Genomic DNA, 16532 nt, shown 5'->3' with positions numbered 1-16532 from the left:
GACAGGAGCGTGACATCAGAGTCTAGTTAATCTCAGAGTCTAGTTAATCTCAGATACTAAACCGGAGATAGAGCTATAGAGATAGATCCACATCTATTGATAAACTAAATATTGAGCAACAAATTAGTATTTTGCATAAAAATGTGGACTGTTGCATTTTACTTTTAAATTGTTTCCAATATACAATCAATCAAGTGTTTGGCACTTGCTATAGGAAGAATGCATGTCAAGTTTGAAAAAGCTGTGTTCTTATGTCAGAGCAGTGTGAAACATTAAACCTCTAGAGTCTAAAGGTCTGAGCAGAACATTAAACCTCTGGAGTCTAAAGGTCTGAGCAGAACATTAAACCTCTCTAGAGTCTAAAGGTCTGAGCAGAACATTAAACCTCTCTAGAGTCTAAAGGTCTGAGCAGAACATTAAACCTCTCTAGAGTCTAAAGGTCTGAGCAGAACATTAAACCTCTCTAGAGTCTAAAGGTCTGAGCAGAACATTAAACCTCTCTAGAGTCTAAAGGTCTGAGCAGAACATTAAACCTCTCTAGAGTCTAAAGGTCTGAGCAGAACATTAAACCTCTCTAGAGTCTAAAGGTCTGAGCAGAACATTAAACCTCTCTGGAGTCTGAAGGTCTGAGCAGAACATTAAACCTCTCTGGAGTCTAAAGTTGTGAGCAGAACATTGACCACTACCACGCATCTCTGGAGAGATATTACATGTACATTTGTTAATATTTAGTAATTTAGCAGACACTCTTATCCAGACGCTCTTTCTTATCCAGACGCTCTTTTTTATCCAGACGCTCGTTCTTATCCAGAGCTCTTATCCAGATGCTCTTTCTTATCCAGAGCTCTTATCCAGACGCTCTTATCCATTACAGAGCTCTTATCCAGACGCTCTTATCCATTACAGAGCTCTTATCCATTACGGAGCTCTTACCCAGACGCTCTTATCCAGACGCTCTTATCCAGATGCTCTTTCTATTACAGAGCTCTTATCCAGACACTCTTATCCAGAGCTCTTATCCAGATGCTCTTATCCATTACAGAGCTCTTACCCAGACGTTCTTATCCATTACAGATGCTCTTATCCAGAGCTCTTACCCAGACGCTCTTACCCAGACGCTCTTATCCATTACAGAGCTCTTACCCAGACGTTCTTATCCATTACAGATGCTCTTATCCAGAGCTGTTATCCAGACACTCTTTCTATTAGAGAGCTCTTATCCAGACGCTCTTATCCAGACGCTCTTATCCAGATGCTCTTATCCAGATGCTCTTATCCAGACGCTCTTTCTATTACAGAGCTCTTATCCAGAGGCTCTTTCTTATCCAGACGATCTTATCCAGATCTCTTATCCAAACACTCTTATCCAGAGCAGTTAGGGTTAAGTACCTTGCTCAAAGGCATATCAACATATTTATTTTACCTAGATGGCTCGTGGATTGGAACCAGCGACCTTTCAGTTACTGGCCCAACGCTCTTAGACACTAGGCTATCTGCTGCTACCTGCCGCCCCATGTCAGGTAATTACACTGAACAAAAATATAAACGCAAAATGAAACAAATTCCAAGATATTACTGAGTTACATGTTCATATGAGGAAATCAGTAAATTTAAATAAATGCATTAGCCCCTAATCTATGGATTTTACATGACTGGGAATACATATGTTGGGGCGTAGATCAGAAAACCAGTCAGTATCTGGTGTGACCATTTGCCTCATGCAGCGTGACACGTCTCCTTCACATAGAGTTCATCAGGCTGTTGATTGTGGTCTGTGGAATGTTGTCCCACTCCTCTTCAATGGCTGGGCGAAGTTGCTGGATAATGGAGGGAACTGGAACACGCTGTCGTACACCTCAATCCAGAGCCTCCCAAACAGAGCCTCCCAGAGCCTCCCAAACAGAGCCTCCCAGAGCCTCCCAAACAGAACCTCCCAGAGCCTCCCAAACAGAGCCTCCCAAACAGAGCCTCCCAAACAGAGCCTCCCAAACAGACCCTCCCAAACAGAGCCTCCCAGACCCTCCCAGAGCCTCCCTAACAGAACCTCCCAGAGCCTCCCAAACAGAGCCTCCCAAACAGAGCCTCCCAAACAGAGCCTCCCAAACAGAGCCTCCCAAACAGAGCCTCCCAAACAGAGCCTCCCAAACAGAACCTCCCAAACAGAACCTCCCAGAGCCTCCCAAACAGAACCTCCCAGAGCCTCCCAAACAGAGCCTCCCAGAGCCTCCCAAATAGAACCTCCCAAATAGAACCTCCCAAATAGAACCTCCCAGAGCCTCCCAGAGCCTCCCAAACAAATATTTAACTTTTTGGGTGACCTGACTAAATTTACATAGAAATGTGTGTTATAGATCTGTCATTCTCATTGAAAGCAAGTTGAAGAAGTGGTGGATATGTTCTATGAGCTATATTTCTGTGCTTCCTTTTAGGTTTCGTTTTTGTGTCTTTTACTTTCCCGTTTAATTCACCAGCTTCAAACAGATGAAAATACAATATTTTTGTTTATGGAAAATATATTTTACACAGGTTTAAATGATGCAATGATTTAATCTACACTATACTTGCTTGTTTTTTTTTTCTTCACATAAACTGAAATTATTAAGTGTACTATTATAATTTTACCAACCAGGAAATGGCGAAACTTAAAGAAGCCTTGTGCATCTTAAAGTCATTGTAGAAATGTAAAAAGACCATGTATAGTTCTCACCAGTTGTTTCATCCCTGCTCTGTCAGACTGTATTTCACAAGTCTGTCAGTCAGTCAATGTTGAAGAGCTCCACAACATTAAGTAAGTAATTAATTAAGTACGTAATTAATACAATACAATACCCATTAAGCCTACTTTTGGATGTAATGTTTCAATCAGGTAATGCGGTTGTCGTATCCATACCAGTTTCAATTCTAAGCCAATCAGATGTCGTATTATTCCGTTTTTAACAGTTATGACAATGCAGCTTCTCTGCGTTGCTGGACTCAAGCCGTGCTACTGTGTGTGTGTGTGAGTGTGTGTGTGTCTGACTGTGTGTGCGTGCGTGCGTGCGAGTGCGTGCGAGTGCGTGCGTGTGTGTGCGCGTGTGCATGTGTGCATGTGTGTGTGTGTGTGTGTGTGTGCGCGCGGAATCAGATATTTCAAGCCACATGATGTAATTTCATAACATCTGTACCTAGATCATTTATCAACGTACCGTATGACAGAGGGTACGCTGCCAGTCGTGGTGAGAGGAAGGCGAATAGTAAAACTACAATCACAGTCAATGCAGATACCACATTGTAATGAGTGTTGTGTCCATATAAGGACATATAGCATTATATGTATAGGATCTCTCTGGCTCTGTCACACCGGAAGTCTGTCAGTGTGACCGACGCGGTAATAAGTACCCCATCCTTCCCTTGAGCCCTATAAACTGACTAGGATCTGGTCCAAAAATAGTGGGCAAAAGAAGTGCACTATATAGGGAATAGGGAGTCATTTGGGATTCTAATTGTATCATTGAAATATGTCCTATTTGCACTGTATGTGTTTTTAAGCTTCCTATCGTCTTTCACAAGTCCCTATTCCAGAAAACCTGAGCTTTTCTTTTTGTTGTTGCAGGTTTTACTAGGTCCTCATCTGCTTGCATGTGCCTACCCTATATCAAGGTGTGTTCAATGAATTAACCCTTTGCTCTGTTGATCAAGGACTGTTTACACACACCCACTGTAACGGTCGTCGTACATATAACCTCTATTACTGGTCAGGACGTGACACCCACTGGATAATAGAGAATAACATCCAATGATCCTAGCTAAAGTGATGTCACTCCCCAAGGACTGTTTACACTATATGCCATCATATACATCCACGTTCTCACGGGCGTCGTATTGATTAGACCAAAACGCAGCGGGACTGTGTATACTCATATTCTTTTTATTAGGCAGAAAGAAGGAAAAACCAAAACAAAAGTATACAAAACCAACGACGATAAACAGTCTTGTAAGGCTTACAGCTATACAAGGAACAACTACCCACAAAATCCCATAGAAAAACACCCCTCTTAAATAGGATCTTCAATTAGAAGCAATTAGGAGCAGCTGCTTCCAATTGAAGGTCAACCCCATTAACTAACCATAGAACTAGACATACTAGAACTAACATAGAAATAAACTAACAAGAACATAGCCCAACAAACCCCGAAACACTCTAAACAAACACCCCCTGCCACGTCCTGACCAAACTACAATAACAAACAACCTCTTTTACTGGTCAGGACGTGACACACGTAGACTTTGACAAAAGCTAAACACTTAAATGTTGGTTTCCAACAAAGACAAAAAAAAATGTGGTTGAGAAATACCTCAGTGCTGAACTTCTGAATGTCAGTAAATGGCTATATAACAATAAACTGTCACTTCACCTTTGAAAAAACAGAGTCCATCTTGTTCGAGTCCAAAGGTGAAACTGAGGAAATCCCCAGATTTCAAGGTGGTAGTAGGTGACATAGTAGTCACAGCAAAAAGACTCTATTCATTATCTTGGAAGTGTGCTAGATAATCAACTGACAGGGGAGAGCACGGCAAAAAAACGTTATCTCCAACAGAGAACCATAAAATTAGATTCCTGGCTAGAACCTCCAAATATCTGGATAAGAATGCAATGGGGACATTGGCAGGGGCTCTTGTTCAGTGCCACTTTGACTATGCATGCTCTTCCTGGTACAATAGTGCCCCCAAGTAATTAAAAAATGAATTGTAGACATCTCAGAACAAATTAGTCAGGATTATTCTTCAACTTCCAGCACTTACGCATCTTGACTATTCTCACTTTGAAAGCTTTTTAGATGGCTTAAATTGGAGGAGAGAGTCACTCAGATAAAAGTATGTCTTGCACATCAGATTGTCCACATTATGGTCTCTATGTAACTACTTTAACTTAGTGAGGGATATCCGTAACTATTCAACTACAAGGAGTGAAACTGACGCTGTTCCTTTTTAGATTTAAAAGTGGTATGGGGGAAAGAAATATTTTCATACTCGGCTGCAATTCTTTGGAATAATCTTCCAAAGAATTTGAAACGTACAGTTGAATTCGGAAGTTTACATACACCTTAGCCAATTACATTTAAACTCAGTTTTTCACAACTCCTGACATTTAATCCTAGTAAAAATGTCCCTGTCTTAGGTCAGTTAGGATCACCACTTTCTTTTAAGAATGTGAAATATCAGAATAATAGTAGAGAGAATGATTTATTCCAGCTTTTGTTTCTTTCATCACATTCCCAGTGTCACGACTCCTGCCGAGGGTGACTCCTCTCCCTGTTCGGGTAGCGCTCGGCGGTCGTCGTCACCGGCCTACTAGCTGCCACCGATCCCTTTTCCCTTTTCTGTTGGTTTTGTCTTGATTGTTTTCACCTGTGTATGATTAGTGTTTAGTTTAGTATTTAAGCCCGTTTCCCCACCTGTTCTGTGTGCGGGCTTACTTTCTGTTGTCGACTGTTGTTTATGCAGTGGTACGTGTTATCGGATCCTTGTGTTTGTTGGATCACACCCAGTTGTGTTTTCTTGGGTGTACTTTTCTTTTACGGGGCAGTTCATTAAAAGCCCGTTAGCAACTACTGCTGTTTCCTGCGCCTGACTCCACACCCACTACTGCCAGCGTGACAGAAGCCCGCACCATTACAGTATGGAGTCAGCAGGAGCAGCCACCACCCCTCTCCCCTCTATGGAGGAACGGGTCCTCCACCACACCACCGTGCTCCATCGAATCGGGTCGGCGATGGACCAAATGATGGAAAGGATGGATCGATGGGAGAGGAGTGATCTCCTCTCTTCGCCCCCGACTCACCAGAGTAGTCCACCTACTCCGCTCCCTCCTACGTCAGGTTCTGGAGCTTAGCGTCTTGCGCTCCCGAGGTAGTATGAGGGAGGAGCAGCGGGATGCCAGGGGTTTCTGCTGCAGATTGACTTGTACCTGGCTACCGTGAGACCGACTCCCTCGGGAGAGGAGTGTCAGCCTCCTCATCTCCTGCCTAATGGGGCGAGCGTTGGAATGGGCCAACGCTGTCTGGAACAGCCCCAACTCAGCGAGGGAGAATTACCCTGAGTTCACCCGCCGTTTCCGGGCCGTATTCGATCACCCTCCAGAAGGCCGGGCGGCGGGTGAGCGACTGTTCCATCTCAGGCAGGGGACGAGGAGCGCACAAGACTTCGCTCTGGAGTTCCGGACCTTAGCTGCGGGGGGCCGGGTGGAACGACAGGGCCCTAATGGATCATTTCCGGTGCAGTCTCTGGGAGGACGTCCGGGGGGAGCTAGCGTGTCGGGACAATACACTCTCCCTGGATGAACTGATTGACATGTCAATCCGACTGGACAATCTGCTGGCTGCCCGCGGGCGTTCAGAAGGGGTCCTGTCAGTTCCACCTCCTAGCCCTCCCGCGCCCATTCCCATGGAGCTGGGAGTGGCTGCATCAAAGGGAACCGGAGGAGGGCGCTCCTCCTGCAGCAATTGTGGTCGCTGATGACACACGGTCGACCGGTGCTGGGGGGGTCCCTCTGGGAGTCGAGAAGGCAGGCAGAACACTCCTCGTTCACCCCAGGTGAGTCAGCACCAAACTCACCCAGAACCCTCTGTTGGTCATATGTTTGTTTTAAAAAATATATATTGATTTTTTTTCCCTTGTTCCCAGCATAGGGCGCAAGTCGATTCAGGCGCAGCGGGGAACTTTATGGATCGCGGACTCGCCCTTAAGCTGGGAGTTCCGCTAGTATCGTTAGATTCCCCCTTTCCCGTGCACTCCCTAGATAGCCGGCCATTAGGGTCAGGGCTGGTCAGGGAGACTACGGTGCCGCTGGACATAGTAACGCAGGGGAATCATAAGGAGCAAATTAGTTTTTTCCTTATCGATTCGACTGCGTTTCCAGAGGTGCTGGGAGTGCCTTGGCTGGCCAGTCACAATCCCAAGATTTTGTGGAAACGGGGTTCTCCAGGGGTGGTCAGAGGAGTGTTCGGGTAGGTGTCTGGGAGTTTCCATCGGTGCCACGTCGGTGGAGAGTCCAGACCAGGTTTCCACTGTGCGCATTCCCCCTGAGTATACCGATTTGGCTCTCGCCTTCTGTAAGAAGAAGGCGACTGAATTACCACCCCATCGACAGGGGGATTGTGTGATAAACCTCCTGGCAAACGCTGCGCTTCCCAAGAGTCACGTGTACCCCTTGTCTCAGGAGGAGACGTTGGCTATGGAGACATATGTCACGGAATCTCTGAGACAGAGGTTCATTCGGTCCTCCATCTCACCCGTCTCCTCGAGTTTCTTTTTCGTGAAGAAAAAAGGGGGAGGTCTGCGTCCGTGCATTGATTATAGAGGTCTCAATTCCATCACAGTGGGGTTTAGTTACCCACTACCTCTCATCGCTACGGCGGTGGAATCATTTCACGGAGCTTGTTTTTTCACGAAACTGGATCTCAGGAGCGCATATAATCTGGTGCGTATTCGGGAGGGAGACGAGTGGAAAACCGCATTTAGTACCACATCGGGCCACTATGAGTACATCGTCATGCCGTATGGGTTAAAGAATGCTCCAGCCGTCTTTCAATCCTTTGTAGACGAGATTCTCAGGGACCTGCATGGGCAGTGCGTGATAGTGTATATCGATGACATCCTGATTTACTCCACCACCCGCGCCGAGCATGTGTCCCTGGTGCGCAGGGTGCTTGGGAGGTTGCTGGAGCATGACCTATATGTCAAGGCTGAGAAGTGTGAGTTCTCCAAACGAGCCGTCTCCTTCCTGGGTTATCGCATTTCCACCTCGAGGGTGGTGATAGAGTGTGACCGCGTTAAGGCCGTGCGTAATTGGCCGACTCCAGCCACGGTGAAGGAAGCGCAGCGGTTTTTGGGTTTTGCCAATTACTACCGGAGGTTTATCCGGGGTTTTGGCCAAGTGGTGTCTCCCATTACCTCACTGCTGAAGGGGGGACCGGTGCGTTTGTGTTGGTCGACAGAGGCGGACAGGGCTTTCACCCAGTTGAAGGCACTGTTCACTGATGCACCTGTGTTGGCGCACCCGGACCCTTCTTTACCATTCATAGTGGAGGTGGAAGCGTCCGAGGCTGGGGTGGGTGCCGTGCTATCTCAGCGCTCGGGTACGCCACCGAAACTCCGCCCCGTGCCTTCTTTTCTAGGAAGCTCAGTCCAGCGGAGCGTAACTATGATGTGGGGGACCGGGAGCTGTTGGCTGTGGTCAGGGCTTTGACCGTGTGGAGACACTGGCTTGAGGGGCTAGACACCCTTTTCTCATCTGGACTGACCACCGGAACCTGGAGTATATCCGGGCAGCTAGGAGACAACCCGCGTCAGGCACGGTGGGCCATGTTCTTCACCCGGTTCCAGTTCACTATTTCATATAGACCAGGTTCCATGAACACGAAGGTCGACGCACTGTCCCGTCTTTATGATACTGAGGATCGGCCCATCGATCCTACTCCCATCCTTCCAGCCTCTAAGCTGGTCGCACCGGTGGTATGGGAGGTGGACGCGGACATCGAGCGGGCGCTACAGCTGGAGCCTGCGCCTTCCAACTGTCCAGCAGGGCGTAAGTACGTGCCGCTTGGTGTCCGTGATCAATTGATTCGATGGGCTCATACGTTACCCTCGTCGGGTCATCCTGGGGTGGCGAGGACAGTGCTAGGCCTTAAGGGGAAGTACTGGTGGCCCTCCTTGGCTAAGGACGTGAGGTTTTATGTCTCTTCCTGTTCGGTGTGCACCCAGAGTAAGGCTCCTAGGCACCTTCCTAGAGGGAAGTTACAACCCCTCCCCGTTCCACAGAGACCGTGGTCTCACCTATCGGTGGACTTTCTCACCGATCTTCCCCCGTCTCAGGGGAATACCACGGTCCTGGTAGTTGTGGATCGGTTTTCTAAGTCCTGCCATCTCCTCCCGTTGCCCGGTCTCCCTACGGCCCTACAGACTGCGGAAGCTCTATTCACCCATGTTTTCCGGCACTACGGGGTGCCGGAGGACATCGTTTCTGATCGGGGTCCCCAGTTCACGTCCCGTGTATGGAGGGCATTTATGGAGCGCCTGGGGGTCTCGGTCAGCTTGACCTCCGGTTATCACCCCGAGAGCAATGGGCAGGTGGAGAGAGTTAACCAGGAGGTGGGTAGGTTTTTGCGGTCGTACTGCCAGGACCGGCCAGGGGAGTGGTCCAGGTACATACCTTGGGCCGAACTGGCCCAAAACTCACTCCGCCACTCCTCCACTAACATTTCACCATTCCAGTGTGTGTTGGGCTACCAGCCGGTCCTGGCACCGTGGCATCAGAGCCAGACCGAGGCTCCTGCGGTGGAGGATTGGGTGCAGCGCTCCAAGGAGACCTGGAGGGCTGTCCAGGAGGCCCTTAAAGAAGCAGGGGGACGACAGAGGAGCGCTGACCGCCACCGCAGTGAGGCCCCCGTATTCCAACCAGGGGACAGGGTCTGGCTCTCAACCCGAAACCTGCCCCTTCGCCTGCTCTGCCGGAAGCTGGGTCCGCAGCGTGTAGGGCCCTTCAAAGTCCTGAGGAGGATAAACGAGGTGTGTTACCGATTACAACTTCCTTCGTATTATCGTATTAACCCCTCGTTTCATGTGTCTCTCCTCAGGCCGGTGGTAGCTGGTCCCTTACAAGACGGTGAGGTGCCGGAGGTCCCCCCGCCCCCTCTGGACATCGAGGGGCCCCCGGCGTATACAGTACGTGCCATTCTGGACTCTAGATGCCGGGTGAGGGGCCTGCAGTACCTCGTGGACTGGGAGGGGTACGGTCCGGAGGAGAGGTGCTGGGTGCCGGTGGGGGACATATTGGACCCAACACTATTGAGGGATTTCCATCGTCTCCACCCGGATCGCCCTGCGCCTCGCCCTCCGGGTCGTCCCCGAGGCCGGTGTCGGCACGCTGCGGGAGCCGCGCGTCAGGGGGGGTACTGTTACGACTCCTGCCGAGGGTGACTCCTCTCCCTGTTCGGGTAGCGCTAGGCGGTCGTCGTCACCGGCCTACTAGCTGCCACCGATCCCTTTTCCCTTTTCTGTTGGTTTTGTCTTGATTGTTTGCACCTGTGTATGATTAGTGTTTAGTTTAGTATTTAAGCCCGTTTCCCCACCTGTTCTGTGTGCGGGCTTACTTTCTGTTGTCGACTGTTGTTTATGCAGTGGTACGTGTTATCGGATCCTTGTGTTTGTTGGATCACACCCAGTTGTGTTTTCTTGGGTGTACTTTTCTTTTACGGTGCAGTTCATTAAAAGCCCGTTAGCAACTACTCCTGTTTCCTGCGCCTGACTCCACACCCACTACTGCCAGCGTGACACCCAGTGGGTCAGAAGTTTACATACACTCAATTAGTATTTGGTAGCATTGCCTTTAAATTCTTCAACTTAGGTCAAACGTTTCGACTAGCCTTCCACAAGCTTTCCACAATAAGTTGGGTGAATTTTGGCCTATTCCTCCTGACAGAGCTGGTGTAACTGAGTCTGTAAACTTCTGACCCACTGGAATTGTGATACAGTGAAATAATCTGTTTGTAAACAATTGTTGGAAAAATTACTTGTGTCATGCACAAAGTAGACGTCCTAACCGACTTGTCGAAACTATAGTTTGTTAACAAGAAATTTGTTGAGTGGTTAAAAAAAGAGTTTTAATGACTCCGACCTAAGTGTATGTAAACTTCCAACTTCAACTATATGTATATCTGTGTGTGTATATATTATGGATTGATTGTTTATACACTGCTCAAAAAAATAAAGGGAACACTTAAACTGTTGGGGCTACAGGTTAGCAATGAACCCCGAGCCGGGATTGCCGGGATAATAATTTCAATTTCTCAAACAATCAACTATTTTACACAATTTAAATGATAAACATCTCCTTAATCTAACCACATTGTTCGATTTTCAAAGAGGCTTTACGGCAAAAGCATAAAGTTAGATTATGTTAGGACAGTACATAGCCACAAAAGTACAAACATCCATTTTCAATTCAAGGTCAGGCATCACCAAAAGCAGAAACCAGCTTGAATTATGCACTAACTTTTGTCAATCTCCATCAGATGACACTCCTAGGACATTATGTTATACAATACATGCATTTTTTGTTCCATCAAGTTCATATTTATATCCAAAAACAGCATTTTACAGTAGCGTGAAATTCAGATTTTTTTCTTCTCTGAAATGCTTCCGGTGAACATAACAAAATTACTATTCGAAAACATTGGTAAATTATAATATTGTCATTCAAAGAATAATATATTATCATCTCGTAATTGCTACCGAATGGCCAGATCTCAAAATAACTTTACTGGGAAATCACATTTTGCAATAAACGGGGTGCTATGCTAAGAACAACAGGCTATGCTATACAGTTAGCATCATCTAAAATCGATAATAACATTGTAAATATCCCATTACCTTTGATTATCTCCATCAGAAGACAGGCATCCCAGGTCCGGAAGGCATCCCAGGTCCGGAACAAATGTGGTTTCTTTTGACAAAGTTCATAATTTATGTCCAAATAACACCAAGTACTTAGCGTTCATTATGCTCCCACAAAACGCGGTGGGGGACTGTAAAATCACGCCGAAAAGCTAAAAAAACCTAGTAAATAATCTATTTATGTTCGTTCAAACATGTCAAATGTTGTTTAGCATTAATCTTTTGGTCCATTTTTAACGTTAAACATCAGTAATATTTTCACACAACCTATCCTATGTCGAGATAAACAATGAAGACAAAACTCACGTTTCTCAGATTTATGCGCAGGCGCAAAAAAATGAAGTGATGACATGTCAACTTCCTTGGATTCTAATTTGCTCTCTGTTTATCATAGACGCTTCAAACAACTTTATAAAGATCGTTGACATCTAGTGGAAGCCGTAGGTGTTGCGAAATGAATCCTTTATCACTATGGTATCTATAAAACAATGACACTAAATAGTACAGTCACAAAATTCACTTTTTTTTTTATCTATTTTTCACAGGTTTTTGCCTGCAATGTGAGTTTTGTTATACTTACAGACACCATTCAAACTGTTTTAGAAAATTCAGAGTGTTTTCTATCCGAATGTGTTAATAATATGCATATCCTAGCTTCTGAGTTGGTGTAGGAGGCAGTTAAAAATGGGCACATATTTTTTTCAAAATGTCTCAATACTGCCCCCGAGCCCCAACAGGTTTTAAACAACACAATGTAACTCCAAGTCAATCGCACTTCTGTGAAATCAAACTGTCCACTTAGGAAGCAACACTGATTGACAATAAATTTCACATGCTGTTGTGCAAATGGAATAGACAACAGGTGGAAATTATAGGCAATTAGCAAGACACCCCCAATAAAGGAGTGGTTCTGCAGGTGGTGACCACAGACCACTTCTCAGTTCCTATGCTTCCTGGCTGATGGTTTGGTCACTTTTGAATGCTGGCGGTGCTTTCACTCTAGTGGTAGCATGAGACGGAGTCTACAACCCACACAAGTGGCTCATGTAGTGCAGCTCATTCAGGATAGCACATCAATGCGAGCTGTGGCAAGAAGGTTTGCTGTGTCTGTCAGCGTAGTGTTCAGAGCATGGAGGTGCTACCAGGAGACAGGCCAGTACATCAGGAGACGTGGAGGAGGCCGTAGGAGGGCAACAACCCAGCAGCAGGACCGCTACCTCCGCCTTTGTGCAAGGAGGAGCAGGAGGAGCACTGCCAGAGCCCTGCAAAATGACCTCCAGCAGGCCACAAATGTGCATGTGTCTGTTCAAACGGTCAGAAACAGACTCCATGAGGGTGGTATGAGGGCCCGACTTCCACAGGTGGGGGTTGTGCTTACAGCCCAACACCGTGCAGGACGTTTGGCATTTGCCAGAGAACACCAAGATTGGCAAATTCGCCACTGGCGCCCTGTGCTCTTCACAGATGAAAGCAGGTTCACACTGAGCACATGTGACAGACGTGAAAGAGTCTGGAGATGCCGTGGAGAACGTTCTGCTGCCTGCAACATCCTCCAGCAGGACCGGTTTGGCGGTGGGTCAGTCATGGTGTGGGGTGGCATTTCTTTGGGGGGATGCAAAGCCCTCCATGTGCTCGCCAGAGGTAGCCTGACTGCCATTAGGTACCGAGATGAGATCCTCAGACCCCTTGTGAGACCATATGCTGGTGCGGTTGGCCCTGGGTTCCTAATGCAAGACAATGCTAGACCTCATGTGGCTGGAGTGTGTCAGCAGTTCCTGCAAGAGGAAGGCATTAATGCTATGGACTGGCCCGCCCGTTCCCCAGACCTGAATCCAATTGAGCACATCTGGGACATCATGTCTCGCTCCATCCACCAACGCCACGTTGCACCACAGACTGTCCAGGAGTTGGCGGATGCTTTAGTCCAGATCTGGGAGGAGATCCCTCAGGAGACCATCCGCCACCTCATCAGGAGCATGCCCAGGCGTTGTAGGGAGGTCATACAGGCACGTGGAGGCCACACACACTACTGAGCCTCATTTTGACTTGTTTTAAGGACATTACATCAAAGTTGGATCAGCCTGTAGTGTGGTTTTCCACTTTAATTTTGAGTGCGACTCCAAATCCAGACCTCCATGGGTTGATAAATTGGATTTCCATTGATTATTTTTGTGTGATTTTGTTGTCAGCACATTCAACTATGTAAAGAAAAAAGTATTTAATAAGATTATTTCATTCATTCAGATCTAGGATGTGTTATTTTAGTGTTCCCTTTATTTTTTTGAGCAGTATATATTAAGGATATGTGAGACAAGGAAGATGTACCCGTCCATAGTTGTTTATTAGGAACAGAAATTGTATTAATTATCGGATGCTGTGAAACAAACAAAAATGGTGTCTGTCATTGTCTGTTGTCATTACGATCGCTGCCTAACCTTGCTGTATTCCCCCTTCCCCTTTCCCTCTTCCTGTTTACCTCTTTCCCCCTTCCCCTTTCCCTCTTCCTGTTTACCTCTTTCCCCCTTCCCCTTTCCCTCTTCCTGTTTACCTCTTTCCCCCTTCCCTTTTCACACTTCCTGTTTACCTCTTTCCCCCTTCCCCTTTCACACTTCCTGTTTACCTCTTCCCCCTTTCCCTTTCCCTCTTCCTGTTTACCTCTTTCCCCCTTCCCCTTTCCCTCTTCCTGTTTACCTCTTTCCCCTTCCCCTTTCCCTCTTCCTGTTTACCTCTTTCCCCCTTCCCCTTTCCCTCTTCCTGTTTACCTCTTTCCCCCTTCCCCTTTCCCTCTTCCTGTTTACCTCTTTCCCCCCTTCCCCTTTCCCACTTCCTATTTACCTCTTTCCCCCTTCCCCTTTCCCTCTTCCTGTTTACCTCTTTCTCCTTCCCCTTACCCTCTTCCTGTTTACCTCTTTCCCTCTTCAAAAGGAACACAATGGAAATAAGCTGTTAATCCTTGATGATTTTCTTAAATTGTATGTGGAGGCATCACCAGCTAGAACATCCTTATGTATGTATTTTACAAATTGTCAAAGAAATTCAATCAATCAATCAATCAATCAATCAATCAATCAATCAATCAATCAATCAATCAATCAATCAATCAATCAATCAATCAATCAATCAATCAATCAACCACATGAGGACAAACAAGTAATGGCTGTGTTTAACAGGTTATACTATAGCCTGTGCTTAATTCATAAATCGGGAGGTCCCAGAACAAAAAGTGAGTTCAAGAGGGGGGTGACCTGGGGAGCTCTGAGGCATGAGAGAGAGAGAAAAGCACCTCTATAATAAAGCATTGCATGCATATTATCACATTTTGCATAGAGTAGTAGAGTCACTTACAGAATTTGCACACTTGTGGAATATTTTTCGTAGCCTAGGATCCCCCCCCAAAAATGTGGCCTTTTATCAATTAATTTCATGCAATTCGGGCAGAATCTTTTTTAATTCTGGTCTTCCCTGTGGCTCAGTTGGTAGAGCATGGTGTTTGCTACACCAGGGTTGTGGGTTCAATTCCCATGGGGGGCCAGTACAAAAAAAATAAAAATATGCATGAAATGTATGCATTCACTACTGTAAGTCACTAAAATGATTGTACTGACAGGCTACTTTGACACTGACAAACTGAGGATCTTGAGATCAATAAAAACCACCTTGTCTTGATCCAGTGTGTGTGTGTGTACACAATATGAGGAGGAAATTATAGTCCTAAAAATGCTTTCCCAGTTTCACCCAATGATGCGCAGCTCACTTGCCGGTGATGGCTGATACATCCGTGTCAAAAGCTTATCTCAAAATAATTGAGCAAATATGTTGGTAGCCTACAGTCTTATCTTTTCAGCAGGAGTCATTTGCTTTCCAAGCTGTGTTTTCCCACTATTATATTTGAAATATTTCCAAAGGCCTGCTAGGCCATGCATTTTTTTTTTTTTACATTTACATTTTTTTTGTAATTTAGCAGATGCTCTTATCCAGAGAGGCTTACAGTAGTGAATATATACATTTCATTTCAATTCATGCATTTTTTTACTGGCCCCCCGTGGGAATCAAACCCACAACCCTGGCATTGCTGGCATTGCAAACACCATGCTCTACCTACTGAGCCACAGGGAAGCCATGCTGTGGATTGTGTGTTATTGGGCTACACACAATCCACAGCTAGGCAAGAAGCTACTGATCCTCTGGCTAAATTATAGGCCTTAGCCTCGACCATAGCCCCTCATTGTTAAATATGCCGTCCTTTAAAGGCCATTCAAACTATTGCAGAGTAATAGAGGATCTGATAAATATAGCTGTCCTCTCTCACTGGAAGGTCAACGGTAGCATATTTCAACATGCATTTTAAATAGGAGAGGAAGAGGTTGATCTTTATGTATGTTGTTCTACAGCAGTAATCCTCATAACCTGATGGATTCCCCTCCAAAATAACTCAACACTCCCCTCCCAACCTCTCAACACTCCCCTCCCAACCTCTCAACACTCCCCTCCCAACTCCTCAACACTCCCCTCCCAACCTCTCAACAGTCCCCTCCCAACCTCTCAACACTCCCCTCCCAACCTCTCAACACTCCCCTCCCAACCCCTCAACACTCCCCTCCCAACCCCTCAACACTCCCCTCCCAACTCCTCAACACTCCCCTACCAACCCCTCAACACTCCCCTCCCAACCTCTCAACACTCCCCTCCCAACTCCTCAACACTCCCCTCCCAACCCCTCAACACTCCCCTCCCAACTCCTCAACACTCCCCTCCCAACTCCTCAACACTCCCCTACCAACCCCTCAACACTCCCCTCCCAACCCCTCAACACTCCCCTCCCAACCCCTCAACACTCCCCTCCCAACCTCTCAACACTCCCCTCCCAACTCCTCAACACTCCCCTCCCAACTCCTCAACACTCCCCTCCCAACCTCTCAACACTCCCCTCCCAACTCCTCAACACTCCCCTCCCAACTCCTCAACACTCCCCTCCCAACCTCTCAACACTCCCCTCCCAACCTCTCAACACTCCCCTCCCAACTCCTCAACACTCCCCTCCCAACCTCTCAACACTCCCCTCCCAACCTCTCAACACTCCCCTCCCAACTCCGTGTGTT

General features: G+C 46.8%; 1 long non-coding RNA gene across 1 annotated transcript in view; it reads right to left on the bottom strand.

Moving 5' to 3' along the window:
- Positions 1-11893, bottom strand: part of LOC145858595 (uncharacterized) — a 65930-nt gene extending 54037 nt beyond the window's left edge. The window contains exon 1 of the long non-coding RNA XR_014379047.1: positions 11410-11893. This is a non-coding gene — a long non-coding RNA (uncharacterized LOC145858595). The remainder of the gene's footprint in view (positions 1-11409) is intronic.
- Positions 11894-16532: the final 4639 nt, after the last annotated feature.

The sequence above is a fragment of the Salmo salar genome, chromosome 10 (assembly GCF_965601325.2).
Source record: "Salmo salar chromosome 10, fSalSal1, whole genome shotgun sequence".
NCBI lineage: Eukaryota > Metazoa > Chordata > Actinopteri > Salmoniformes > Salmonidae > Salmo > Salmo salar.
Note: the sequence above shows the minus strand (reverse complement) of the source record. Positions and strands in the feature narration are given on the sequence as shown.